This window comes from Rattus norvegicus, chromosome 20 (assembly GCF_036323735.1).
Source record: "Rattus norvegicus strain BN/NHsdMcwi chromosome 20, GRCr8, whole genome shotgun sequence".
Classification (NCBI taxonomy): Eukaryota; Metazoa; Chordata; class Mammalia; order Rodentia; family Muridae; genus Rattus; species Rattus norvegicus.
Window position 1 is genome coordinate 25,140,753 of NC_086038.1, and position 26,778 is coordinate 25,167,530.

The window sequence follows — 26,778 nt, forward strand, 5'->3', positions numbered from 1 at the left end:
TCCACTGTGCAGATTTGGTTTCCCCAGAAGTCTTGAAAATTTCTGTCTAAAGATCCTTTTAGTTTTGGTTCTACTTAAAACGACTTAAAATTTAAAAAACAAATAATTAACGATAATACTTAGGGGGCTGACAAATATATATTAGTCATTTAGGATATTCCTTTGTACCTAGAGCAAAAAAAAAAAAATGCCTTCATAGATTTGACTTTTCGAAAACCCTTCAAAAGAACTTCCTTAAATTATTGCAACAGGCACAGGAGAGGTAACACAGGCAGTGAGCACATCTAGAAGCATCACTGATCCCGGCATGTTTCAGATAGCATTAGCGAGTAGTATCCCACCGGCATCTACAAATGCAGAGTCCGGGGACTAAGAAGTGTCACCCTAAAAGACGAAGTGTGATAAGTGTCCTTCTGTGTCCCCTGCTAGTCTGTGAGACGACATGCACTTTCCATGGGAAATCACAGAGGAAGAGTCTGGTGTGGTGGTGTAAGCCTGTGATCCCAGCACCTGGGAGGCAGAGCCAAGAGAGCAAGGAGTTCAAGGTCATCCTCATCTACAGATGGAGTTTGAAGCCAGCCTGGGCTACTTAAGCTCCTAAACGAGTGAAGTTAACAAGGATGGAAATGACCAGGGTATTTTTTATGTGTGTGCATTGTGTCACAATGAAGCACATTGTTTTGTACAATTAATATAAACTAAAACAAAGGAGAGGTTTGTTTTTTTTTTTTTTAATGAAAATAACTGCTTGCATTCAAGACCCACCACATTCCATGGCTTTCTCCACAATGGCCACCATTTACCTGCTTCTCTTGAACTGTGAAGTGAGACCTGCCCCTGCAAAGCTGCTGTGAAGAGAAGCAGCACGTGAAATTACACGGCAGATATAAAGGAATACCGATGATCGTGCTGAAGGCGCTCTGGCCCACTGACATTCTTCTACAGAAGTTCTGTACAGAACTCCGTTCATTCAAACCACATCGTCAATGGCGGCTGAGGAAAGTAACAAGTGTATTGCTCTGATTTTAAAATAGCAGTCCTTGAGGTCACAGGTTTTTATTTAGCAAGTTGCATCTGTTTCTCCCAGGAACTGTTGTCTACTGCATTTGTGGTAAGTTATAATAAGAAAACAAAGAAATACGGCCCTAAAATAGACCTCACTTGAGAACTGCTCCAAAAGTTGTAACAAACGCTTCACAAAGAAAATGACAGACACTCTAACGCACATTAATAAGTATGGATCTTCTAAGACTGGGTATGGGATGAATACTGAGCTCAAAGGAGAGGAATGGCGGTAAGGTAAAAAATAGAAACTTCTGTATCTTGTTCCCACATGAGACTTATGGAGTTGTGCCAACCTGCTTCATTCCAGAGCAGAGAGCCTCTCGGTTGCTGAGCTATATTAGAGAGAGGGGAAGGAAATCCTCTCTCCCACACTCTGTTACCAAAGATAAGAACAGAAAACTGGCGACGGATGGCACCACCAAGTAGCCATGTTTAGTTTACTTATGTTATTTAGAGAGTCAACGTCTCCATTAACTCTCTAGAATGCCCGAGTTTACATAACGTAAAAGAAAGGCATGCATACGAGCCAAGAAAATCGGTCTGAGAGAGCCTCAGGGTCTCAGGCTGGAGATACAGCTTGGTGATAGAGCCCTTGCCTAACACACAGGCCCTTTGCCCACAACTTTGCAGGCCCTGCTACGGATGCTTCCTGGAAAGGAGATTCTCGTCTCTGCTGCTTTGGTTGTGAACCTTGATGTCTCAGCCAATCTCCCGCGCTGTGCACTATTCTCTGGAAAGTTCCCTTTGCTTTAATACTCTGTTTATTTTTATATTTATTTCTTTATTGGTGTGTGTGTGTGTGTGTGTGTGTGTGTGTGTGTGTGTGTGTGTCTGTGTGGGCACATGCACACAAAGAATAACTTGCAAGGGTCAGTTCTCTCCTTCCACCTTAAGGACTTTGGGAATCAAAGTCAGGTCACCTTAACTCACTGAGCCATCTCACTGGCCCCTCCCCAGTCTCATAGATGCATATGATTGCCAGACATTAACTTTTACTAATCTAGTAGATAGTCCACATATTAAATACCATGTCCATTTTTGTTTTGATTTGTTCTTACCCAATAACTGGTGAAACACACTAATAATCTTTTCATTTATTGATTGGTCGTTCTAGTTTTCACAGGTTGACTCTTTTAGATTCTTCTCTATCTGATTTTTTTTCCTTACTAATTAAAAGTTCTTTATTATTTTTTGAGACACGGTCTCTTTCTACGTCTCCCTAGCTGGCCTGGTGCCGAGGTCCTGCATCAGCGTGAGGAGGGTCCTAAGAAGGGTAGGAATGGCAACCATGCTGACCCAGGAATGACTGGGAGTCAGTATGAGATGCAAGCTGCTGGTTCAGGTACCTCTGTTCCCTGACGAGTCTCAGTATTCTTTATTCTTAGCTTAACAGCTTAATAACCTGAACCCAGTCTTTTATTTACTAAGCTCCATCAGCAAGGCTTTGATCGTTGATAATAATTATCAAAAATTCTTAGATTTACATAACTTTCATGAATCCCGGATCTATAGTTCCAAGCCCCGTTTCCTTAAAGCAGAAACTAAACTCAAAGCAAAAGCACATTTTCTTATGTGTTTACATTGCCTGTTCTTCATGGGGAGCTGGGCCCAGCTCTTGCTGTTTTCTGGTACAGCAGACAGCAGTCTTTAGTAACTGCTTCCATATAAGACTAGAAAATGACAAACTTCTAAAACTAAAACAATCCCTTACAACGTTTTGAATAATGTAAGTAAACAGCTCTCTCTAATATCTTTGCAGGCATTGTTATCTTCAATTCTTCAATCAGCTAGAAAAGCAGAGTGCTGACTTTTTATATGCTTCTTTTGATTCTCTAATCCTCGTTTCTTTATAAGTTCTTATTTTTTTCTATCCAGCCTTTCTTTCCAGATCAGACCTTTAACTCTCTATCCTTGATGTCCCCAAGTTCACCCTGGCTAATTAATGCAACACTCATTGGGTCGGAGGGTCCACGTGTCTCTTCATGATCCCACATTCAAGGTGAAGTCTTGCAATGAACTATTTCTACAAAGGACCACATAGGCTTTTTCAGCCCTTGTTCTTATGTTGTCTAAATCCTTCCCCATGGCCCTGAAGGCCAAGCGGAAGGTCTGTTGCTCGTCCTCCTCAGCCTCATGACCACCTCCATTCCTCATTCCTGAGAACCGCATCTGTTTCGTGTACTATGGCGTGATTAGCTCTGAGTAATAGGAGAAGTATATTCCCCAGAAAGATTGAAAGTAACGTAGTAAGGACAGCATACCAACTTTGGGGCACCGCCAACCATCAGCACACGTGGGTTATGAGATCAACGTCCTGGCAATGCTCCAGGGGCAGGAACTGCGTCACGCCTCCCCTTACGCAGCCATGCAGGACCCGGAAGCCTGGAACTTGCTATGTCGACCAGGCTGAACTGGAACTCAAAGGAGATGAATCTGCCTTTGCCTCCTGATTAAAAACATGCCTTTTCTTAGAAGGAAGGAAAATGTGGACCAAGAGCTGACATGGTAGTGCAGCCCTTTAATCCCAAAAAATCAAGGGGCAGAAGTAGGTGGCTCTTTGTGAGTTCGAGGCCAGTCTGGACCAATATAGTGAGTTTCAGGACATTCAGGGCTATGTAAAAAGACCCCGTCTCAAACAAACAAAGAACAAAAAAGACTTAATAACAGATATAAAATAATTAATATTCTCAACATGTATCAAATTAATATATCTTAAAATTGTTAGAATGCTTCCCTTTTTTTAATTTGCTACTTAAGTTGTCAATTTGAGTTTCATAAAAATCGCTAGTGAATTTTGGGATTCTTGGGATTAGGTCAGAATTTTTAATGATTTCTGAATTGGCCCTAAACACACTTCTGCCATCCTGTATCTGTAGAAAGTGGTGCTCTCAGCCTGAACCATATATTAACAAGTTGTAAAATATGTTGCAACTCTACCCTGTGGTACAAAATACTCAGCCAAGATTTAACTCTTTATGTAAAAGTTAAGCATACACGTGCATCTCATTACTATATAAATTTGCCTTTATCTTCAATAAGATGTGTGTGTGTGTGTGTGTGTGTGTGTGTGTGTGTGTAGCAAAGAATTGTCTTAAAATACATTTCTTTATGTTTTGATTATCAGTTAACATTTGATTGTACAACTGTTTCATATATGTATATGCCCGTGCAAATTTCTCATATAAAGTAGGTCATACATACAAAAAGTTTAAAAAGCCCTGACATGAACAATAAGTATATTCAAAACTACAAAGAATAAGACTATAGAGAAATAGAAACATAGTATCCTGAGATCATATCATAACAGAAAAAAAGAATCTTTTGCAGAATTTAATAACTATAAAATAACGTGTTACAATGTCACATTTGTAAAATGCATAGAGTAATAGGGCTGACTTTAACCATTTGAGATTAAAAAAGAGATCCCATCTCACATATTTCAAGTCAAAAATCACTCCAGTTGCTACCTTTCAAAAGCTTTGGGGGACAATTTACAAGCCTCCGAGAGAGAAAACATAGCAGTGGCTCAGAACACAAGAGGCTCTGTTCAAACATGCTGTGCTCTGCCCCAACACAAGATTTACAGATGGAAACTCCCCCGCACCCCATGGTGACCTTTTCTCCTGCTGTGCTCTCGCTGTTGTGGTTCTGTTGTGGTCCTGTCAGTGGCCACAATGACTCCAAGACAGAGCTGTTTGTTCCCTCAGATGTAAGGCACATCACCCAGAGTTTCTGCTTTTTAGTCTACCAAGCACGGTGGCTGGGTGAGACGAGACTTCCCGCTCGGTGACACATATATCAAGAGCTGTCTTCCTGGAGCAAGGCAGGAAACAGGGCATTTGCAGTGTGAGAGTCTTCCTCTCCCTTCCACCCCAAGGCTGGGTTCCAGGCGTGAACCGCTGTGCCCAGCTTTTTAAGTGGATTCTTGGGGATTTGAACTCAGATTCTCATGCTTGAACCATCTCTCTAGTCTTCACTAGCAAATCTTAACCAGGGCCAGTTTGATGCTGATGCTTACAAAAGAAAAACAACCTACTGGGCTGACAGAATGTCTCAGTGGGTAAAGGTGGTGCTATGACGCTCGACGACCTGAGCTGAATCTCTAGAGCTCACATAAGGCAAGATGCCCTTTAACCTCCACACATATACCATGCTGCATATGTGTGTATGCACATACACACACACACACACACACACTCTAATACATACATACATACATACATACATACATACATACATACATAATAAATATATGTAAATTCCTGAATAAGTAGATGTGTGGTGGTTTGAATAGGTTTGGCTCCCATAGACTCATGTGTTTGAAAGCTTGTCCATAGGGAGTGGCACCATTAGGAGGTGTGGCCTTACTGGAGGAAGTGTGTCACTGTAGAGGTGGGCATTAAGGATCTCTCTGTAGAATTAAGAATTAAGGGCATGTAGAACTCTCTGCTCCTCCAGCACCATGCCTGCCTGCAAGCTGCCATGCTCCCACCATGCTGATACTGGACTGAACCTCTGAACCTGTAAGCCAGCCACAGTTAAATGTCTGCCTTTATGAGTTGCCTTGGTCATGGTGTCTCTTCACAGCAATGACAGGACACAATTTTATTTTTAAGAATTCGTTTTAAAAATGGCGTAAAATAAAAAATGTAAAACAAACTTTCTTTGGCCAGGGAGATGCTCACTAGCTATAGGGGCTTGCCGCACAACCCTGGCAACCTGCGTTCAATCCCAAGTCCACATGAAGGGGAGGAGAGCATCAACTCCACACAACTGTCCTCTGATCTCCACGCAAATATCAAAGCACGCACACATGTGTGCACACTAATAACTTTTTAGAACTTCTAGGGCCAGGGAGCTGGCTTGGTGAGTAAAGTGCTCTGCTACTAAAACATGAGGACCTGAGCTTGTAACCCTGGCACCCACATAAAGTCAAGTGTGGTGTATGCACCTGTAACCCTCAGCTCTATGTGCGACAGACACAAGAGAACTGCTGGGTCTTGCTGGCCAGGTAGCCTGACCAAAATGGTGAGCTGCAGGCTCCATAAGAGACCCTGTCTCAAAAGACAAGGTATACAAGCAATCAAGGATGGCATCCTGGTGTCAGTATTGGCTTCTGCATGTACCACACACACATGCACACACACACACACACACACACACACACACACACACCAGCAGGAGCATCCCGCACACATGTATGGAACACACAAACACAATTAAATGAATAGACAATAAGAAAATAAACTTGTTAAAATCAAGTTCGTTGGCAAAGTCTTGTTCCTCACTCCCTTCACCAAACACTTCCATGCCCTCTATACTCTTCCTGTAGTCTTCCCAGTATTGGTCAGCCCTGCGTGGAAGAGATTAGAAGGGACAACCTTTGTGACACCAGGAAAGGACTCTGTTATACGCTCTGAGACACAAGAGCTCACTAGGATATCTCACTAATATGTTCCTCGCAAACATGAGGAACATATTCCCTTATTCCGGTAAACAGGAAGTAAGCTTCTGACCTAGGTTATATCCTGTGTAACATGTGGGACATACTCTTACTAAAAATAAAATACTGGTTATCTTGAGATTCTAATTAACTCCGTTTATCATACTTTCTTATTGATTTCATGAATGGTACAAATTGGGGTGCCGTGGAAACAAAGCTCTGTTGTTTCTGAATATGCAGCAGCCATTGAAGCCACACCCTCAAAGCCACCCATATGCTCTCACATCCCGTCAGGAGCCAAAAGGGCAGCTTCCATCCCTGAATCCATAGGAGCTGCTTTTTTAGATAGCCAGTGTGGTGATGAGACAGGGGTAGGGGCTATTCTTAAGGCCACCTCTGAGCAGTCAATCTCTAAGAACCTTTAGTCAGAACACGGCAGTGTCCAGAAGTTCAAGCTTACCTTGCTTGAACTCACTGTGTGGCTGACGTATTGTACCCTGGGATACACAGACCTGTGTGGCAGAAACAGACACAGAAATGCTGCGGCCAGAAAGAGTCTCTGAATATTTTGGTTTATGTATTTCTTTTAGAACCTGAACTCTGAACTGCCAAGACTCATGTGTCATTTAAATGATCTAAGATTCCTAGGATTAAAGGTACCTCCAAAAAAGAACCAAATAACGAGGTTAGGGGAGAAATGCCTTCATGGCCCAGAAACATAAGATGCTTGCCCTTCACTTGAGATAGGGACTCCACAGGAAGACCAGCAGAGTCAACTCACCTAGACCCTTGGGGCTCTCAGAGTCTGAAGCACCAACCAAAGAACATACACTGGCTGGACCTAGGCTTCTCCACACAGTTGTGCAGCTTGGCCTTCATGTGGGACCTGAACAACTGAAGTAGGGGCTATCCCAAAAGCTTTTACCTGTACGTGGAAAATGTTCTTGCAGCTGGGTTGCCCTGTCTGGCCTTAGTGGGAGGGGAAACACCTAGCCTCGAAGAGACTTGAAGTTTAGAGACTTGAAGTGCTTGGGAATGGAAGAATATGGGGGGAGAGGGAGGCGCCCACTCAGAGGAAAAGGGAAGGAGGAATGGGGGAAGGATTGTGGGAGGGAGTGACCAGGATGAGGCTGTGAGTGGAATGTAAAGTGAATAAGTACAAAAAAAAAGTAAATTAAAATAAATTTTTAGAAAATTAAGGCAGGGGTTGGCAGGGGTGGCACACTCCTTTAATCCCAGCACTTGGGAGGCAGAGGCAAGCATATCTCTATACCTTTGAGGCCAGTCTGGTCTACAGAGTGAGTTCCAGAACAGCCAAGCCTACATAGAGAAACCTTATCTTAAAAACATTAAAAAGAATTAAAACAGAAATACCTTGCTCTATTGAAATCAATAGCAATGCATTTCAAAGAAGACACATCCTTTAAAACAAATATGGGATTAAATAAATCTTCTTTCGAAAACAAGAAAATATGTGGGATGGAAAGGTAGATAAAGGCATTTTCCGACAGATTTAATAACTTGGGGTTAACACCTAAAACCTACATAATAAAATGAGAGAGCCAACTTCCATAAATTATCTGTCTTCTGCCCTCCACATACAAGCTGTACCATGCATGTGCAGGCATGTATATGTGCACATACACTAGAAAAAATGAATAATGTTAAGGAAAAGGTTTTAACAGAGGAAAATTTTCTTCGGCCTATAACACCAGTTACTCGGGAGACTAAGGCAGGAGGGTTGTAGTTCAAGGCCTGCCTGGGATACAGGGCAAGCACAAGGTCTGGGTAACAAAGCAAGAACCTCTCTCGAAAATAAAAATTAGATAATCTATAAAACACATCAAGAAATACTTAAATATCCAAGAATTCAACATAGCCAAGAGAATAATTAAGTAATTAATATCTGAACTCTAGGAATCAGTCTTCACGTTTTTCCTCACCTCTCTCCCAGGAAGTTTATCGTTCAGAAAACATAAGAGACAGAACGAAACTACCACCCTGAACGTAAGCCTTATTAACAAGAGGAGCACACCACAGAAGTGGCAGAGGCAGAAACAGTGAGGGGATTACACAGAACAGAACACCTTGGAGCCCATTAGAGCTGAGAGGGAAACACCAAGCAAAGATAAGTGCCTCAGCTTGCTGAGCAGTTCACAGCAGATACAAGCCTAACTGGGAACCAAGACTTTAAAACAAAAGGTAGGCCAAAAAAGATGGCTCAGAGGCTAAGAGCACTCACTGACTGCTCTTCCAGAGGTCCTGAGTTCAATTCCCAGCAACCACAACCTGTGTAGCTAGATGCTATTTCTGGTTTGGTCTCTCTCTCTCTCTCTCTCTCTCTCTCTCTCTCTCTCTCTCTTCTCTCTCTCTCTCTCTCTCTCTCTCTCTCTCTCTCTCTCTCTCTCTCTCTCTCTCTCTCTCCTGGAGGATTCTTGCAGTGCTCTATGTAGCTCACAAAAGACTTCTTGCTTAAGCCAGTTAGAATAGACTTTTGGTTTAGGTACTTCGTTTTGGAAACTATAAATGGGATGTAACTTTTTCAGCTTAAACAAAAAAAATTAATGCTGCAGAAATGGCTCAGCACCTGAGAGTGTTTACTGCTCTTGCAGAAGACTCAGGCTCAGTTCCCAATGTCCAATCAGGTGGTTCACAACTCTCTGTAATCCAGTACCAGAGGATCCTACACTCTCTTCTGACCTCTGCAGGTACATGCACAAATGCTGTACATATGCAAACAAGCAGGGGCACAAATACATAGTTAACAATTTTTTGAATCATTCTTTGAAATGTTTATTTTAGCTGGGAGTGATGGTGCAATCCTTTTATAGCAGCACTTGGGAGGCAAAAGTAAGCATATCTCTGTGAGTTCAAGGCCAGCCTGCTCTACACAGCAAATTCCAAGCCAGCTACATAGAATACTGTGGCAATAATAATAATAATTTTTATTAAAATAAAATTTAAAGCATGAGGTTGGGAAAGGATAGGAAGCAAATACAGAAGAGCCAACATGGTGACCTGGGCCCCAACAATCCATCAAACCGTATGCCTCAGACACCAGAGCATCTCTGTAAGACAGGGGTGTGCAGTAAAATCAGCAGATCTCCTTACACAGAACTTAAACAGCAGAAGGAAATAGATGATGGTATCAACAATTATAGATACCATATGAAGACAACTCTAAGATTCTATGAAAGACATTTAAAAAAATAAGGAAACCAAGAAAAGAAAGAGAAAGAAAAAAAGAAAGATGTACATGGAGGTTAAACATTAAAAGATGTTAGTTCTCCTGGCAGTGAAATGTCAAGACCATGAATTCGACTGGGATGGGATGTAGCTCAGTTGGTAGGGTGTTTGCCTAGGAAACCCTGTGCTCAGTCCACATCTCCTCATAAACACCCAGGCACAAGCTATAATCCCAGTGCTCAGGAGGTGGCGGTGAGAGGATCAGATGTTCAAGTCCATCTTCCGTTAGACAGATTGAGGCCAGCCTGGGCTAGAGACCCCACAAAAGCAGTTCAGCCCCAGCCTTAGGAGGCAGAGACAGTAGATCCTGTGAGTTTGAGCTACTCTATAAAGTTTAGCACAGCTACGTAGACAGAGAATGTCTCAAAAATAAAATAAAAAATGTAATTAAAGAAACTCATTTGTAACCAAGAAAATGTTGAAAGGGTAAAAGAACGAGAAGCTAACCCTCCCACTTTTTTTTTTGGAACTGGGGACCGAACCCAGGGCCTTGCGTTTGCTTGGCAAGCGCTCTACCACTAAGCTAAATCCCCAACCCCCCACTTTTGAAAACAGAGTATGAGGACCCGAAGAGAGGACTCGGGGATTAAGGACGCCTCCTGCCTTTCAGACGGCCCAGGTTCAAGCCAAATACCCACATGGGACAATGTAGCTTACTTCTTTAACTTTTTAAAGATTTATTTTATTAGATTTATTCATTTTGTTCCTTGTAATTCCAGATTTGATGCCCTCTTCTGCCCCCAACAGGCACCTCCACACGTGGCAACTACACCTAAGTATAAAATTAAACCTCAAAAAGCGAACGGCTCGGCAACAGAGGAGAAATCTTGCTACTCTTCCAGAGGTTCCCCAGCATCCACACTGTGCAGCTCACAACCCCTGTAACTCCAGCTCGCCGGGGTCTGGCAACTTCCGGTTTCATCAGACATAAACACACGCATAATTCACGCTGGTATAAATGAAGTTGTTCTAAAAGTAAAGAATGTGCTGAGGCTCTCAGGAGACCGAAGCAGGAGAATTGCTAACAGCTACATAGTGAGATACAAGCTCCAAGAGTAGCAGCAATGGACATAAGGGCTCCGTTATAAATTTAGTTCATGATAAAAAGAAAAAAAGAGCATTTTGAATTAGCAAAGAAAAGAGTGATTTTTTTAAAAGATGGAATATAATATATGAAGTGAAGAAATATTTAACTGGGGAGGGTAGAGGGGCTGATTCCCAGATTCATTCCTTTAATTAAATTCAATTTCATTCCTTTAATTAAATTCAATTTCATTCCTTTAATTAAATTCAATTTCATTCCTTTAATTAAATTCAATTCCAGAAAGATCTCCACATTCTGAAAGCAGACTTAGCAGACTTATTGTTGAAGGAAACCCTCTCCAAGCAAAACCTAAGATCCAGAAGCCATAAAAGAAGTTTAAAGGTCCAGAGAGATGGGTCAGTGGTTAAGACCCACCCTTTTGGAGACCCACGCTTTTGCAGAGGACCAGGGTGTGGTTCCCAACACCCAGATGGTGACTCACAGCCTTCCGTCACACCAGTTCCAGGGGACCAATGCCCTCTTCTGAGGGGCATTGATATCCAGCACTCACATAGTGAACACACATACATGCAGCCAAAACATACATAGAATGAAATAAATAAATCTCATAAAATAAAAACTTTTGTTAATTTTGAAAGAAGTTTCGATTCTTGACTACAATAATATTTTGCTTTATAAATGTAATTTTTTAAAAATAAAAGTCAAAAGTGAACAACTAATTTCGAGGGGGGAAGAAAAGCACAAAATAATCTAATTTTGTTTGTTATGGTAGAATTTATTTTAGGACTCAGGAAAGGAACTTGGGCAATGATTCATAATGGGAATCTATGTGAAAAGAAATACAACTGGCCAATAAACATTTATACAAGTTTTTCAGCCAAATCAGCCTGGATAGTTACCTGGTGCTGCCTCTAAAGATCACAATTACTGTTTATAGCAGGAATTTTGGCTCAATATTCAGTGACCCTCAACAGACTGTGACATAAAGTATGAGTCTCGTTTTACAGACTGAAGTTATCAGAGATTTACCGACACTAAGTGTGGAAGCACTTGCTGTTAACTCGAATTCGGGAGGCAGAGGCAGGCAGCTCTCTGTGAATTCAAGGCCAACCCGGTCTGTATAGAGAGTTCCAACCTAGCCGTAGCTATGTAGTGTCTCAAAAAAAATGTAATTAAATCAAAATGTACAGATAATGTTCAGCATTGCTCTGTCAATGAAAAATACGGTCAGAATCCATGCCATTCTCACAGACTGTGTCACGTTATCACAATCAAAAGTACAGAAGATGGCTGACCACTTGGAGGAGAGGCAGAGGGAGATGCTTGGGTTGGAATAAAGTGCATGCAACTTGAGCTCTCAAGAGTGTCCATGAAAAACTGTCAGGAAAACTGAAGTTGATTGATGATAGGATAGGAAGCAAGTCTCTGATGTTGCCACATGGACGTCCATCAGAGAAGAACACATCTAACACATCCTACAGGAATACTTGATAGTATGGTCCCTAAAACCTGTGCAGCAGGAAACAGCTCCTAATGCCAGCCCAGCTTCAGATTTTAAAACGCTAATTATTTTTTTATTTACCAATAGTGGGGAAATGTTTCCATTAAAATGTAGTTTAGAGGCCAGCCAGTCGGTTCGGTACGTAAATACACATGACACATAAGCCTGAAAATCTGCACTCAGTCCCTGGTTCTGCCTGTCTCTGACTCTACGAACTTGTCCCCCCATCTCTATACAAGCTCAGAGGCCTTCTCATGCCTTACACACACACAGAGAGAGAAAGGGGGGGAGAGAACGAGGGGGAGGGGGGCGGGGGAGGAGGGAGAACACACATGAACGTTGCATATGCAACCAGAATCAGCAGCATTTATCACAGACTACTTGGTTCTTAAAATTGTGATTGCTTTGTTACCCCATACTGGAAAAACAGAAACAGCAAAGTCCAGTAGAAAAGCGAATCGGTCTGATGTTGGAGACGGCAGTTCAGCAGGTAAGAGCACTGGCTGCTCTTACAGAGGACATGAATTCGGTGCCCAGGATTGATATGGTTTGATATGGTATCTTTACAACTGACTTGGGCTCCAGAGCATCCGATGCCCTCTTCTGACCTCCATGGTCACTGCATGTACACAGTGCACCCACATGCATACAGGCAAACATTCATACACATGAAATAAAAATAAGTCTTTTTTTTAAATCTATTAATTCTATAAATTTCAATGAAATAATTTATAAAATTCAAGCCTAGACTAAGGCTCACCTGGCTGGGGAAAGTTTTAGAATAGACTTTATTTCTTAATCGTCCTACACACACACACACACACACACACACACACACACACACACAAACCCTGCTCTTTGGTTCAATAGCAATGATCTACAGCATTTAGAATAAATTCTAAAGTCAGTGCTACCCCTTAGCCATTCTGTAGCCTTCTCGGGGAGGCATATTAGGGACTCTGACACCCATTCTTATGTAATAATTGTATGCCTTCTTCCCGGTTCTCTGCTTTCACATATATTAGCAAGGGAGATAAATGCTTGGTTTAACTTAAGCAATGCCATCCAAGTGATTTCTACAAGTAGTTCCCATAACACTGTAAATCAATGACTGCTTCGATCATCTGCAGAGTCCTGCTACAGAATGCTTCCAGGACAGCTGATTTTATACTTTGGCACAAGCTGTTTTTGTCCTTGCTGGGACCAGTAGCAAATTGAGACCCTCAACTTATACTCTGAGCAGCATTAAAGGCAGGAGGGGCTGACACGCTCACGTTCAAATGTGGGGGAGTCTTTCTTTACATTGGACATTGCTCTGTCTGCATCAAATCAGTTTTCCCACTGACAGGAGAAACTGGAAGTATACAGGCATACTGGTTAAGAAAATTAAAGTCAGGACAGGAGATGGCTCAATGGGTAAAGGCACCTGCATCCAAGCTAGACCACCTAAGTAAGGTACAGTGAGTCCCAACCAAGATCCACATCACTGTAAAGGAAAGTGCTAAGGTCAGTTGCTACCTTCTGCCCTCCATACAGGCATCACAGCACATGCACGCATGCGCGTACACACACACACACACACACACACACACACACACACACACACACACACAAGAAAAGGGGGAAAACAGCACCTACACACAAAATTTCTTTTTTGGCTTTTTTGAGACAGAGTTTCTCTGGGTAGCCTTAGCTAAAAAAAAAAAAAAAAAAAAAAAAAAATTAATGCAAGGAGTGAAAGGAGAGGAAAGGGAAAGAGATGCCAAGGCAGCCATTCTACACACGGGAATTTTAAGTCACTTCCCAGTCCCTAGAGTTAGCTATTAAATTGGTTACAGATTACTGACTGAAGTCCAGGCAACAGCAACATAGCTACGAGGCATAATTAAGTCCAGGAAAGTCAGGAGCAGCACCCAATAATCCTTACTTTCAAAACACCTGCAGTGTCAATTATCTGTCATTTTACATTAGATTAACCACTCCACAGCACAATGTCCCTTAGAATCCAATATCCAAACAAGAATCAGAAAGTCATGGTTTTGAATTGCTGGACTAGCATTCCTGTAAGCCAATGATCCACGAACACATGCTGTTTTTAAGTCTTCACTACAAGGTGCATAGTATCTCTTCAGGCAAGACTGGGTTGCCAACGCCTCATCTTAAAAATGAATCCTTTCGGGGGTTGGGGATTTAGCCCAGTGGTAGAGCCTTGCTAGGAAGCGCAAGGCCCTGGGTTCGGTCCCCAGCTCTGGGGGAAAAAAAAATGAATCCTTTCAATCAGAGAAAGGACTGGAAGAGCTTGAAGGGGCTCGAGACCCCATATGAACAATGCCAACCAACCAGAGCTTCCAGGGACTAAGCCACTACCCAAAGACTATACATGGACTGACCCTGGACTCTGACCTCATAGGTAGCAATGAGTAGCCTAGTAAGAGCACCAGTGGAAGGGGAAGCCCTTGGTCCTGCCAAGACTGAACCCCCAGTGAACGTGATTGTTGGGGAGAGGGCGGTAATGGGGGGAGGATGGGGAGGGGAGCCCATACAGAAGGGGAGGGGGAGGTGTTAGGGGGATGTTGGCCTGGAAACCGGGAAGGGGAATAACAATCGAAATGTAAATAAGAAATACCCAAGTTAATAAAGATAAAAAGAAAAAGAAATGAATCCTTTCTATTCCAAACTGAAAAATAGAAATGTGCAAACCACAGTTCATAGAGGATAGAGAATTAATGCCTGCCCATGGTTAAGGAGCCCCTCAAAATATCACCCCAAAATAAAATGGCATGATTGAAAGTGTTTTGTTTTGTTTTTAAGACTTATCTATTTATTTTACATACATGAGTACACTGTAGCTGTCTTCAGACACACCAGAAGAGGGCATCAGATCCCATTACAGATGGTGGTGAGCTACCCACTAAGCTCTGGGACTTGAACTCAGGACCTCTGGAAGAGCAGTCAGTGCTCTTAACCACTGAGCCATCCCTCCCTAAATAGAGGCAAAATATGTTCTTTAAGAATTCATAACTCAGGGCTGGGGATCTAGCTCAGTGGTAGAGCGCTTACCTAGGAAGCGCAAGGCCCTGGGTTCGGTCCCCAGCTCCGAAAAAAAGAACCAAAAAAAAAAAAAAGAATTCATAACTCTACCTCATCTCCCATCAAATAATACTGATACCTCTGCCCATCCCATTCTAAACTGGTTTCTCTGTACAAGGCGTCACCTCTGACACTTTTATCACCAGGCCTTAGCCTTTCCCTCCAATCTGTAGTCATGCATCCTTAATTCAACAATTTAAAAACCTGATGCTCTTCTTCCCTGACTCCCACCCATCTGACTGACGCCTTATCTCATGCCTTCGCCCTTTTTCTTTCAATTCTGCAGTCTATAGATTTAGTCCCTATAATTGTGATTTCCCCCGGTTGGCCTTTAACTGAGGTGTTTACTGCCTCTGCCTGGTTTTGCTGTTTGCTTGTCATAGCTCGCTCATCAGCTTTCTGTAAACCAGTGTTGTGCACACACAGTTTTCCAGCAGACATAATTTGCAAATGCTACCGTTCCCGAGTTGGCGTGACACAAACGATCGACAACAATAGTACGGGTTTCGGGAAGAAGTGAAGCTCTTTCAAATCCATGTGTTGATGTTTATAAATTGAAATTTTGTAAGTCTAAGCAATTGTGTCCTTATACACTCTTAGTATGTTGTTCTCCATCTGCCTGATATGTGTGTTTACACATCATAAACACTTCATAAATATTTTATTTGGCTGACAAATTTTATAATGCTTTAAAAGGAAAACCATAAAAACACATCTTAAAAGATCACAAGCTTCACCTTCAAGTGTAGTGTTCTGCATTCCAACCACCCACACTTAGGAATGGGATTAGAGAATTGATCATAAATAGACACATAAAAATATGCAAAAATATTTTTCATAGCACCTGCATGTTCAGCAATGATTAACAAATTATATTCACTGAGAAGTTGCTACACAACGCCATAGTAGCTATATAAAACAGTGAATAAGAATATGTGTAAACATGTAAGCTTAAGGTTAAGCAAAAAAGCCAGGCTACAAATATTATATTCAGTATTATACCAATTATTCTAAAGCCAAGGAGAGTAAGAAGACTAGAAAGAAACTCGAATCAGTGAGATCACAAACAATGAATTTTCCTCTATTCCTTCAAAACCACACAACAAACACAAATTATGTCCATAAAAATAAATTTAAAAAAAAGTGTTACTCTAAAAAATCCCAATCCTTTTACTCAAATAAGAAGATTCAAACTATGTGTAGAATGATGTAACAGATACAGTATGTCTGTGCCGTCCCCCCTGTGTTACTGTTGAGATAATTTGTATAACAAACACTGAAATTGCAATAGCATAGTCAAACGTTCTGTTGACATCTGGCCATTGATGACCCACAACTTCAAATCCTAAGTGTTCTCTGTACATTGTTCTTCCATTCTACCTGAATGAGCTAGCCACAACCCAGAAACAAGGCTCATCTGAATCCCTGCTTTTCCCTTTTGTGTGTCTGAAACGAGTCACTGGTTTCCTGAATCATCGGACATATTGCTTGTCTTTCTTCGTGGCATAGATCTGCAATTCAAAACCTCTGCAGCCAGTGAAGCTCCTGGTGTCTCTCCTCGATTCCCTCTTTTCTCTTGAACTCATTGTTTCCATTCCTATCCTTGATTTAGGTGACAGGGGCTGCTTGCAATTAGTCAGATGCATTCAACCAGCAACCTTCCCTCTGTATAGACATTCTATCCCAAGTTTTAAAAAAAATACTCTACGCTGTGATTTTCACATGGTTAGAAATGCCGGACAGCTCTGAGATCATTCCTCAACCTCCTAATTCTGCTGTTAATTATATAAGAAGTATACGGCCAATGTTAAATGAGAGACTGATACTCTGCCACTATCTCATTCAAACACCTTCCATCTCCTATGAATAACTTTTAGCTGAAAGAAAGCCCGTTCAAACACCCTCCACCTTTGCTTCCTTTTCCCCAGTCCCATGCTGAAGCCCAAGTATCCAGGCCATATCTTATCTTTCCCGACACAGCACCCAGTTGGCCTTTTATAGCCAAAAACTGGCCGAATGCTAAGCACGACCTTGGCTACTAGCTTGCCCTGGCGTAGTCCGAAAGTTATTTTTAACTTTGAAATTAACAGGAAAACCTACGTTTCTCATCACAGCTAGTGAAAACATCCCCATTTCCTAGAATAACGTTATCTTGTTTCATTCAGACGGAACCCCACGTTATAAACCCATGACGTAAGAAGGTGGCACAGAAACCCAAGAGTGCACTGAAGGCCCGCTCTTCACTGTTACAAAGTGACTCACCTTTCTGATGCTTCCTGTAAAGTAAATGTGCTTTGAGTTCGGCTTTTGGAGGGAGTTTGCTGAGCAGAGCTCGAAAGGTGGGAGAAAAGAGACTGAGAGTGGGGTAGTCACTTTAGCCACTCACCCAGGATAAGAAAGAAAGGGGAGGTTACAAGCAAGGGGTGGGTGGTATCTAATCCTGGGCTCTACGCTGACCTCACTGACAACTTGTTACTGAAAATACTTTGTTGAAAAAGGCCAGACACATACATTCCCTAGAGACCCACATACTTCTTAGGAAGCTCTAAATAACTTAGATTTCACTTTCTGTCATCCCTATCCAAAACAAGGAGCCATTTCGAATTCAAGCCGGAGGTTAGAATTATTGGAAGTGAAAGACTATAAAGCAGGGATCCAAGAGTCCGGGAAGTCCTTGCACCGGTGTTAACTAAAATTCAGGGTCTCTGGAGTCATGGGTCACATCGGAGATCGTATTTTTCTGCTGAAATCTTACTGCCTCACACCCTTACACTATACTACCATACTTTCTGCTTCTTGTATTTATTAAGGACCACATAATTAGCACTTAAAAAGACAGATGGGAGAGTTATGAAAACCTCTTTAGTAGGGCAATTAAGGTATCAGAAAACAGGTGTATCCTTGAAGTTTTCTGTTGTTTTTTTTTTCTATTTATGGAGGGTTTTTTTAATTTCTTTTTCATGCATAACATGAATGTATCTGAACATACATGAACATAAGAATATATATTTACAAACATCTATGGGGTTTACTTCTGTATTTCTTTTCCACACATAACATGGATGCATGTGAACATACATGAACATAAGATATATATACATATAGCCTTATGCCACCAGAGCAATACCTTAATCTTACTCTTCCCCTCAATCACACTGCACCCACTGACTGATTCCTTATTATGTTGTCAGTTCCTTGAGCTTGTATATTAAGACGCTTCCTTAGCGAGTCACACTTTTTCCTTGCAATGACACACAAAAGTACTACAGCATGGTGCTAACTACACATGAACTATTTGTTGGGGCTTTGGCAGTCCTGTTCTTAAGGGACCAGATTCAAAAACAGAAGAAAGCATTTATTTATTAGCTTCCCCAGACGCTCTTGGAACAAATATCAGGGAGCCAAAATGAAGGACAGGATCTGGGGATTGTCAGAGAGAATCAACTATGAAAGGAGGTTCATTTTATTATATGACTTCCAAGGAAGCCTGCAAAATAAGACTGTTTCTATTGTGGCCCCTTTAAAATGTACACAATAGACATTTATCTCAAGGGTCTTAGTTACTAACATAATGTCCTTCCAGGTTTGTTTTGAACCACCCTTTTCCCCTGGAGGGTCTCAGAGTAGTTTCTTTTCACGGAGAAACAAAAGAGCGGGTTTTGCATCTCAGAATCCAATCCATCTCTTCTGGAATAAAGAGACCACTTGACGCTTGTAAAACGGCAGGTTTTGTTTTAGAGCTTTAATAATGAATGTTTTCTAAACCAGGACTGTTGAGTTAAGCCCAATATAAGATATCCGGATTCTGTTGTAAACTTGGCCTGCTTAGCAAGAAAACCACCATACCTTCCCTCCCTGCTCTCAAACCCTCCTACCCTTCTGTGAAATGGACATGGAAGCCTCTGTGCTTAACTTTTGTAGTGGGTATGTGATTTAAATTGATAAAAACTCTGGAGCGTTTAAAACTTCACTGAACTCTCAAAGATGGAATCCACACCCAGTGCTCGATGTTATTAATAAACACTCGGTATCCGGAGTGTAACTTTAAAGAGTTTTGTGGGGTGTTTGGGGTGTTCTTGTTGACTTGCTTAGTTGGTTGTTTCCTTATCCAAAGAACCCATCCTTGGGGTTCCGTTTCAGTTGAAGTATTTAGCACTCTCGCCACAAGGGGTCCTCTCTAGCAATTCAAATCACGCAGGGTGCTCCCGCCAGCCTCTGTATTTATATCGGACAGAAAACACAGATCGCCTAATGTCAGTTTTCTATAGCTCACTATTGGGTAGCAGACAAAAAGAGAGAGATCTGACTTTCTCTGCGAGACCGCTGAAGCATGCCCAACCGTGAATAATTCCTGTAAACTGCACAGCCCTGCACTTTTGCATCCTGGCCCCCTTCCAAGTGCCCGCAGTAATTCCCATCTGTCACCTCGCCCAGTCTTGTCCGGTATTTATGTTCCCTCCCTATTTGCTTGCTTCCTCTCTTTATGCTTTCCAAACTTGAAAATTTTGGCTCATGCTCCACAGACAGACAGACAACAGAAGAGAGAGAATTAAAGGGAGAGAATAAATCAGGGCAATCTTCCTGAGGCGATCAAAAGTGCGGTTTCGGTGTTGAATATCGGGGCTGGTCCCCTCACAAAGTCAATGGACTAAGCATTCTGAGAAGCCCTTATTGTGGAGATCTCTGTTCAGAGCCAACTAGAAGATTAGAGGCAAGGGAGGAGGTTCCAAAAAGATGACAGTTGTGTCCCAGACAGGCATCTCTCTTGGAAAACAAGCCTTCTAACACACAATCAGGTCTCTACTCAGAATGGGATGATGTTTCTTCATATAACTAAACCCCACAAGAATGAAAACAGCTCTTGCATAAATGAGTCTATTTATTCTGTATAGGACACCGCCAAAGGTTGGCAATTTGATCAGAGCTTTTTAAAGATGTAGTATTTTGAACCAGCAAGGTATTTCAGTGGATTAAAGCATTTCCCTCCACCATGTGGGGGCTCAGGAATGGAACTGAAGTTATCAGATTTGGTGGTAGATGCCTTTACCCAAGGAGCCAACTCTCAAACCCTCCCTCTCAAAACGTCATCTTAAGGAATTTCCTTGAATGGCATAACAGGAAGGATTTTCCTGATGCCCAGAATTGATAACTAAGACTGAAAAATGAAAGAAATGAAGTCATTTTCACATACTAACGAGTACCTCAGAGTTTCTGGCATTTGAAGACTAACATCCAGTTGTCTTCTCCATTCAGATAGCTAATACACATTTCATTTTGATTGTGTCTCCCCTCATGCAAAAATAAATAAATAAATAAATAAATAAATAAATAAATAAATAAATAAATAAAAAACAGAGCTTTTCACTCTGCCCATCAAATTTATTTTCTTCTACCATGCAAATCCTAGCACTAGAACCAACTGCTTAAATGACAAAAACTTAGGAGTGGTCCTTCACTCCTTCTTTTCTCTAATCAGCATCAAGAATTCCCAGCCTTGTGTGCGGCTGTCCATAAGCCCAGCAATTGAGAAGGCAAAACAAGAGAAATGCAAGGCTAAGTTCCTGATGGGCTACATAGCAAGACTCTATCTCAAAAGACAAAAGGAAGAAAAGTGGGGAGTGTAATCTAGTTGGTAGAGTGCAAGCCCAACATGTGTGAGGCCAGGATTGGACCCCAGCACCAGACAAACCAGACATGGTAGCACACACAATGAGTTTAAGGCCAACGTGGACCACAGGAGTCTCCAAATAAAATGTCTTCAAATCTCTGCCCTCGCTATGTCTTTACAGTTACTACTCTGGTATAAACTAGGCCTGTTGTCTGGCACACTTTATTTATGTATTATGTCTCTAGTTATCTTTTCTCCTATTTTTATGTAAACCCAAATGTGGCACATGGAGCTAATCAGGTTATGTGTTGATGCAAAATCTTTACATTTCATTTTTACTAGTTAAGAGCAAACTACTTCTTAAAGGGGTTAGAATGACTCATGTCGTTTTCTCAAGGGTTCTGTGAGGAACTCTGGCTGGCCATCTTGCCATTAGCCAATAACCTCAACAATTCAATAACTATAATCAATCATCCCTACTTCCGTTCTCCGATTTTGCTACTTTTCATTTGGAAAATGAAAATTCCCAGCTCATGCCTCTTCCAAATGGGATTTGTATTTATCAACCACCCTACCGAGCTCTTAAATATTTAATATAATGTTTACGTAATTATTTAATAATCTGGAGCATCTTGCATTGGTACTTCTAAAACCAATCAGCTCATGCAGCTTTGAAGCTCGCAGTCCTTTTCAATGATGTGGAACACCCAAGGTGAAGTTTACAAATATTACCATTGACAGTTATTTTATTTCTGTAATATTTTTAATTTTTATGAATATAGATGTTTTACCTGCATGTATGTCTGTGTACCATGTGTGTGCCTGGTGTCCACAGGGGTCAAGGGGGGTCATCAGATCCTCTAGAACTCAATGATACACAGTTATGGACACGGGGAACTGAACCTGGGTCCTCTGGAAGAGCAGCCAGTGCTCTTAACCACTAAGCCATCTTCCAGTCACATTATTTCAAATTATTTGATCAGGAATGCATAGCACTACTTCTAAAAGTCTCGCACACATGGTTTTTGATGTAGCCTTTTAAACATGAAGTTTGTAACCTAATTTCAAGTCTTACCTCTTTGTTCTAAGAAAACAAAGACAGAGAAGCTTCTAGTTGCGCAAATGTAAAGTTAATCTCACCTAAACTGATGACGAAAAATATTTCTCAGAGAAATACCCGAGCTACTGCTTTACAGTCTTATTTCTTTTTTTGGTTCTTTTTTTTTTTTTTTTTTTTTTTTTTGGAGCTGGGGACTGAACCCAGGGCCTTGCGCTTCCTAGGCAAGCGCTCTACCACTGAGCTAAATCCCCAACCCCTACAGTCTTATTTCTTAAAGAAACTGTTTTCCCTCTGTGCGTTTGCGTGTTCCTCAACCTATGAGAACACCCATCCTTTTTGTAAAGCAGTTTCTAGTGGCTCCTCTTAGCATGCTGGAATGACATTCACAAGTGGTAAGGGCATACTGATTATCTATACTGAGTCATTAAAATTTGTCCCAGGCCTGGCAGGATGGCTCAGCTGGTAAAGCACTTGCTTTGCAAGGCTGGCAACCGGAGGTCAAGCCCTCAAGTCTATGTGCAAGTTTGGAGAACTGAGCCCACAGGGGCCTCTGCACACAAGCTTTGACACATGCACACCCACACGCATCATACGTACACAAGATAATATATTTAAAGCAAATACATAAATTATATCCTATATATACATCTAACAATGTCTATACACACAAAAGAACAGCTTCAGATGCAGGATACAGAAGTGATGTAATATTTATGAAATGATAAACAATTGTGATACACTAGAAAATAAAAACCAAAAAGCAATCTTCTCATAATATACTCCAGCAGCTGCAGTCTTAGAAAAAAAGCAAAAAATAATAACACTTTGTGCTTATAACTAAGATTTAAATTCTAGATTTACAAGAATCACAAATGAAACATACATAAACACCCACCAAGCTCTTTGAAAGCTGCACGGATGCGGGAAACCCTCCATCTTTGAGGAGAATTCCATAGTTGTTTCTTTGGCCTGACAGACTGATTGGTCCATCTACAGTCAGGTTTCTGTACTTTCTCCTAACTCCAACTGGGTAAATTTCCTGTAAATTTCAGGTTCAGCAAGGAGGCTTAAGATAAAGTCAATTCAGCAAGAACATCCCTCTCCCCACATCTGATCATCCTGAATATCTGATCAGGTTGACCTCTATCACACCCCAGGAGATGTCACATCATCTTTAGAGCTGTCTTTAGCAAGAATTGTGCTACACCACTTTACCAGGCTCCCTGCTAACCCCAGTGCTTTCTGTTCTCGTTTGTTCTGTTGCTGATAAAACACTAGCCAAGACCAACTTGGAAAGAAAACAATTTCTTTCATCTTACATCATTGGGGGAAGCCACGGCAAGAACATGGAGGTGGGAACTGCCCTCTGCTGCACACACAGCTTGTCTTCTTGGCTCCGGCTGGCTCTGCCCCACTGCTGCTGCTGCTCTTAGTGGTCACCCCATGGTGATGTTGGGGTCTCTGCTACAACTGGGCTGGCTGCACTTTCACCAATCGCCTCTCCTGGGCTCTGTTCAGGGACCCCAACCCTGCCACACAGCGCCAAGCCCCAGCTGCTTTCCATGACGCCCTTACACCTTCAAAACCAATACGACCTGGGTGGCTCTTACACTGCCAAGTTCAGCTGCCAGCACAAGGGACACCCTGGCCGTGTCTGAACACAGCTTCTGTGTGCTAATTCTCAGAAACATTTCCCAGAAGATTTCACCTCAACCATGCTGGTCTCTTCTTAATCGGTGCTGAGTTCTCAGCTTCAGCTGACCAGCAGAGCATCCCAGCGAAGGTTTCACTTTTGTGGTTCTGGTTCCTTGTTAATCACAGATGACTCTTCAGCCCTGGCTAACCAGAACCACAGAATCCTAATAACAAACAGCCCCAAACAGAGTCTTTAACCTGAAGTATCACAAGCCTGGCCTCCATCGTCAGACTGCCTTCAACAGTCTTAGCGTCCGAGCTCTCCAAGAGCAGCTCCCTGAGCTCTCAACACTTACTGACTCACTGAGCCTAAAGTCCTAAAGGCCTTCCACAATCCTTCCCAAAACAACATGGCCATGTCTATCACAGCAATACCCCACTATCCTGCTACCAACTTGCCTTAGGATTATTGCTGTGCTGAAACATTACAATCAGTGGCAACTTGGGGAGGAAAGGGTTTATTTGGCTTACACTTCCACATCACTGTGCATCATGAAAGGAAGTCAAGAGGGGAACTCAAGCAAGGCAGGAACCTGGAGGCAGGAGCTGATGCAGAGGCCATGGAGGGGTGCTGCTCACTGGCTTGCTTCCCCTGGCTTGCTCAGCCTCTTCTGAGGTGGCTTTAGCTACTGTCAAGTTGACATCAAGCTATCTAGTTTACTTCCCTCGGTTTGTTCCACTGCCTTTCTTCTAAACCTCAGGGCCGCCTACCAGGACAGCACCTCCTACAGTGGGCTCTGCCCTCCTACATCAATCAGCAATTAAGAAAATGCAAATGTATAACCAGAGAACAAGGTCGGGGGCAGTGGATGAAAAGTTATGGAAGGGAACTGTCGGGGGTTTGTCAACATGACACAAACCTAGACATACCTGGGAAGAGGGAAAAGTGAATCTTGACAGAGGAGCTGTTTCTGTACGATTGGCCTGTAGGCATATCTGTGAGGCAACATCTTTGCAGCAAAGCGGTTAAGCGAACTGAATATGTGAGTGCACAAACATTCAAATAGGAAACCACGTGTGCTGACGTAAGAGTACAGAACCAGGAGACGCACTATAGCGACTAGTGCTTGACAAAGGAGATGGTTAATTTTGTTCTTCTCAGAAGTATATACACAGTTCATTTCCTGTAGGGCCAGCAGGTTGTTTCCTACAGTCATTCACACCTGGCTCCCACCTGCACTGTAAACTCAGCATTTACAAATATGAATATTCATTCACAAAGAAAACCAGTATTTCTATTTCAGTGATGAAAGGGGATTTTGAATGTCAACAGTCTGTTCTAGAAAACCGAGTCTATCCGAAAACATCAGGATGAAGATCATCTGCGTAGCTGCCTCCAAATATAGAAACAGCAAAAACAAGACTTAAAATTGCTGCTATCATGTTCGATGTTGGATTTAGCTCATCTGAATGATTTTTAATACAAAACTGGAAACAACCTCTCCTTCACAGTATCTATAGTGATCATTGTCTTTTTCTTCTTTTCAATGTGAAAAATAATACTTCAACATGATCTACATACATGATGTCAGTTCAAGCTGTCATGTAAATATAAATGTTTCCCTTTTTAAAAACTATTTTGCAGACAGTGTTTTATATATACATTGTTCAGTTTGATCTGGGGCAAAAGAGGAAAACCAGCGCAAGCCTAAGTGTGACACACAAAATGAAAGGTACCGAAAGGACACCAAAAACCTGGAGAGAATGAACTTTAGATGGTAACGCGACTTTCTTTCTCTACCACTTCAGAAACTTGAAGTCATGAAAAGATAAAAGACATACTGCCCAACTTTGCCATAAAGAATCTCTCGCATGATTAGACTTTTAATGTGGCAGTTTTTTTAAAAAGACAACTTGACCCCAGGGTACTTCAAATGGTTTGTTGGAACATGTATCATACCACTTTGTAAATCAAATGTCCCGTGATACAGATGCTCTGTGACAGGAATGACGTACAAGGTCTTCCCTTCACGATGGCAGATTAAAAACTTTCCTGGGAGAGTTTGGCATACATTTCAATCCAGAGTAACTTTGCTTTGGCTAGTTGAAATAAAATAAATGTGACTGACAAATGAAAGTAAGCTCTTAACAGCAACAAGTGAAAAGAAACACCGGGAATACTGTACTGGCTGGTGTGTGTGTCAACTTGACATGAGCTAGAGTCATCAGAGAGGAAGGAGCCTCCATGAGATCCAGCTGTAAGGGATTTTCTCAATTAGTGATTGATGCAGGAGGGTCCAGTCCGTAGTGGGTGGTGCCATCCCTGGGCTGGTGGTCCTGGTTTCCATAAGAAGCAGGCTGAGCAAGCCAGGAGGAGCAAGCCAGTAAATAGCACCCCTCCATGGCTTCTGCCTCCAGGTTCCTGTTCCTACATGGAGTTCCTGTCCTGTGTGAGCTCCTGGTCCTGACTTCCTCTGGTGATGAATGCAATGTGGAAGTGTAAGCTGAATAAACCCTTTCCTCCCCAGCTTGCTTTTTGGTCATAGTTTCATTGCAGCAATAGAAAACTTAAGACTCGTGTGTGTGTGTGTGTGTGTGTGTGTGTGTGTGTGTGTGTGTGTGTGTGTGTGTGTGTGTGTGTGTGTGTGTTTGGAACCGAATCTACCATGATTGTTGCAAACTTCTTCCTCTGATATCTTTTCTATAGTCAGCCTTTCTGCAAGTAAACTCCAGCCTAAGATGCTCCATGATGGTCAATGGACATAGGAGCACATCCGTTACCTCAGAACTCTGGGGACCAGGAGGAAAGCTCTGCTGTGGAAAATTAAGGGAAAGGTCTGTTGCACTGTCTAGCATGGGAGAATAGCCTAGAAACAAGGGCAAGCATGGTGATGCAGCAGGAGATGTCCACACTAGCAGACATGATGAACCTCATCCTAAGCACAGTGAAAAAGATCTGGGGATGCCTCAGAAATAGCCAAGAAACACCAGAAGAAGCTGATTCCTGTCTCTTGGTTGAGACTAAAGCATTGTCTATCTACCTGTCTATCTGTCTGTCTGTCTGTACTTAAAGCGTGGTCTCTAA

General features: G+C 42.0%; 1 protein-coding gene across 7 annotated transcripts in view; it reads right to left on the reverse strand.

Annotated features, from left to right (window-relative positions):
* Ctnna3 (catenin alpha 3) overlaps nucleotides 1-26,778 on the reverse strand; it is a 1,585,684-nt gene that overhangs the window by 1,527,737 nt on the left and 31,169 nt on the right. Inside the window, exon 1 of one of the 7 annotated variants that reach the window (XM_008772944.4) lies at nucleotides 17,653-17,794. The exons of the other annotated variants lie outside the window; for them this stretch is intronic. The gene's annotated coding sequence lies outside the window, so the exon portion shown is untranslated. Of the gene's footprint in view, nucleotides 1-17,652; nucleotides 17,795-26,778 lie in introns of those variants that run through there. 7 annotated transcript variants of the gene reach the window in all.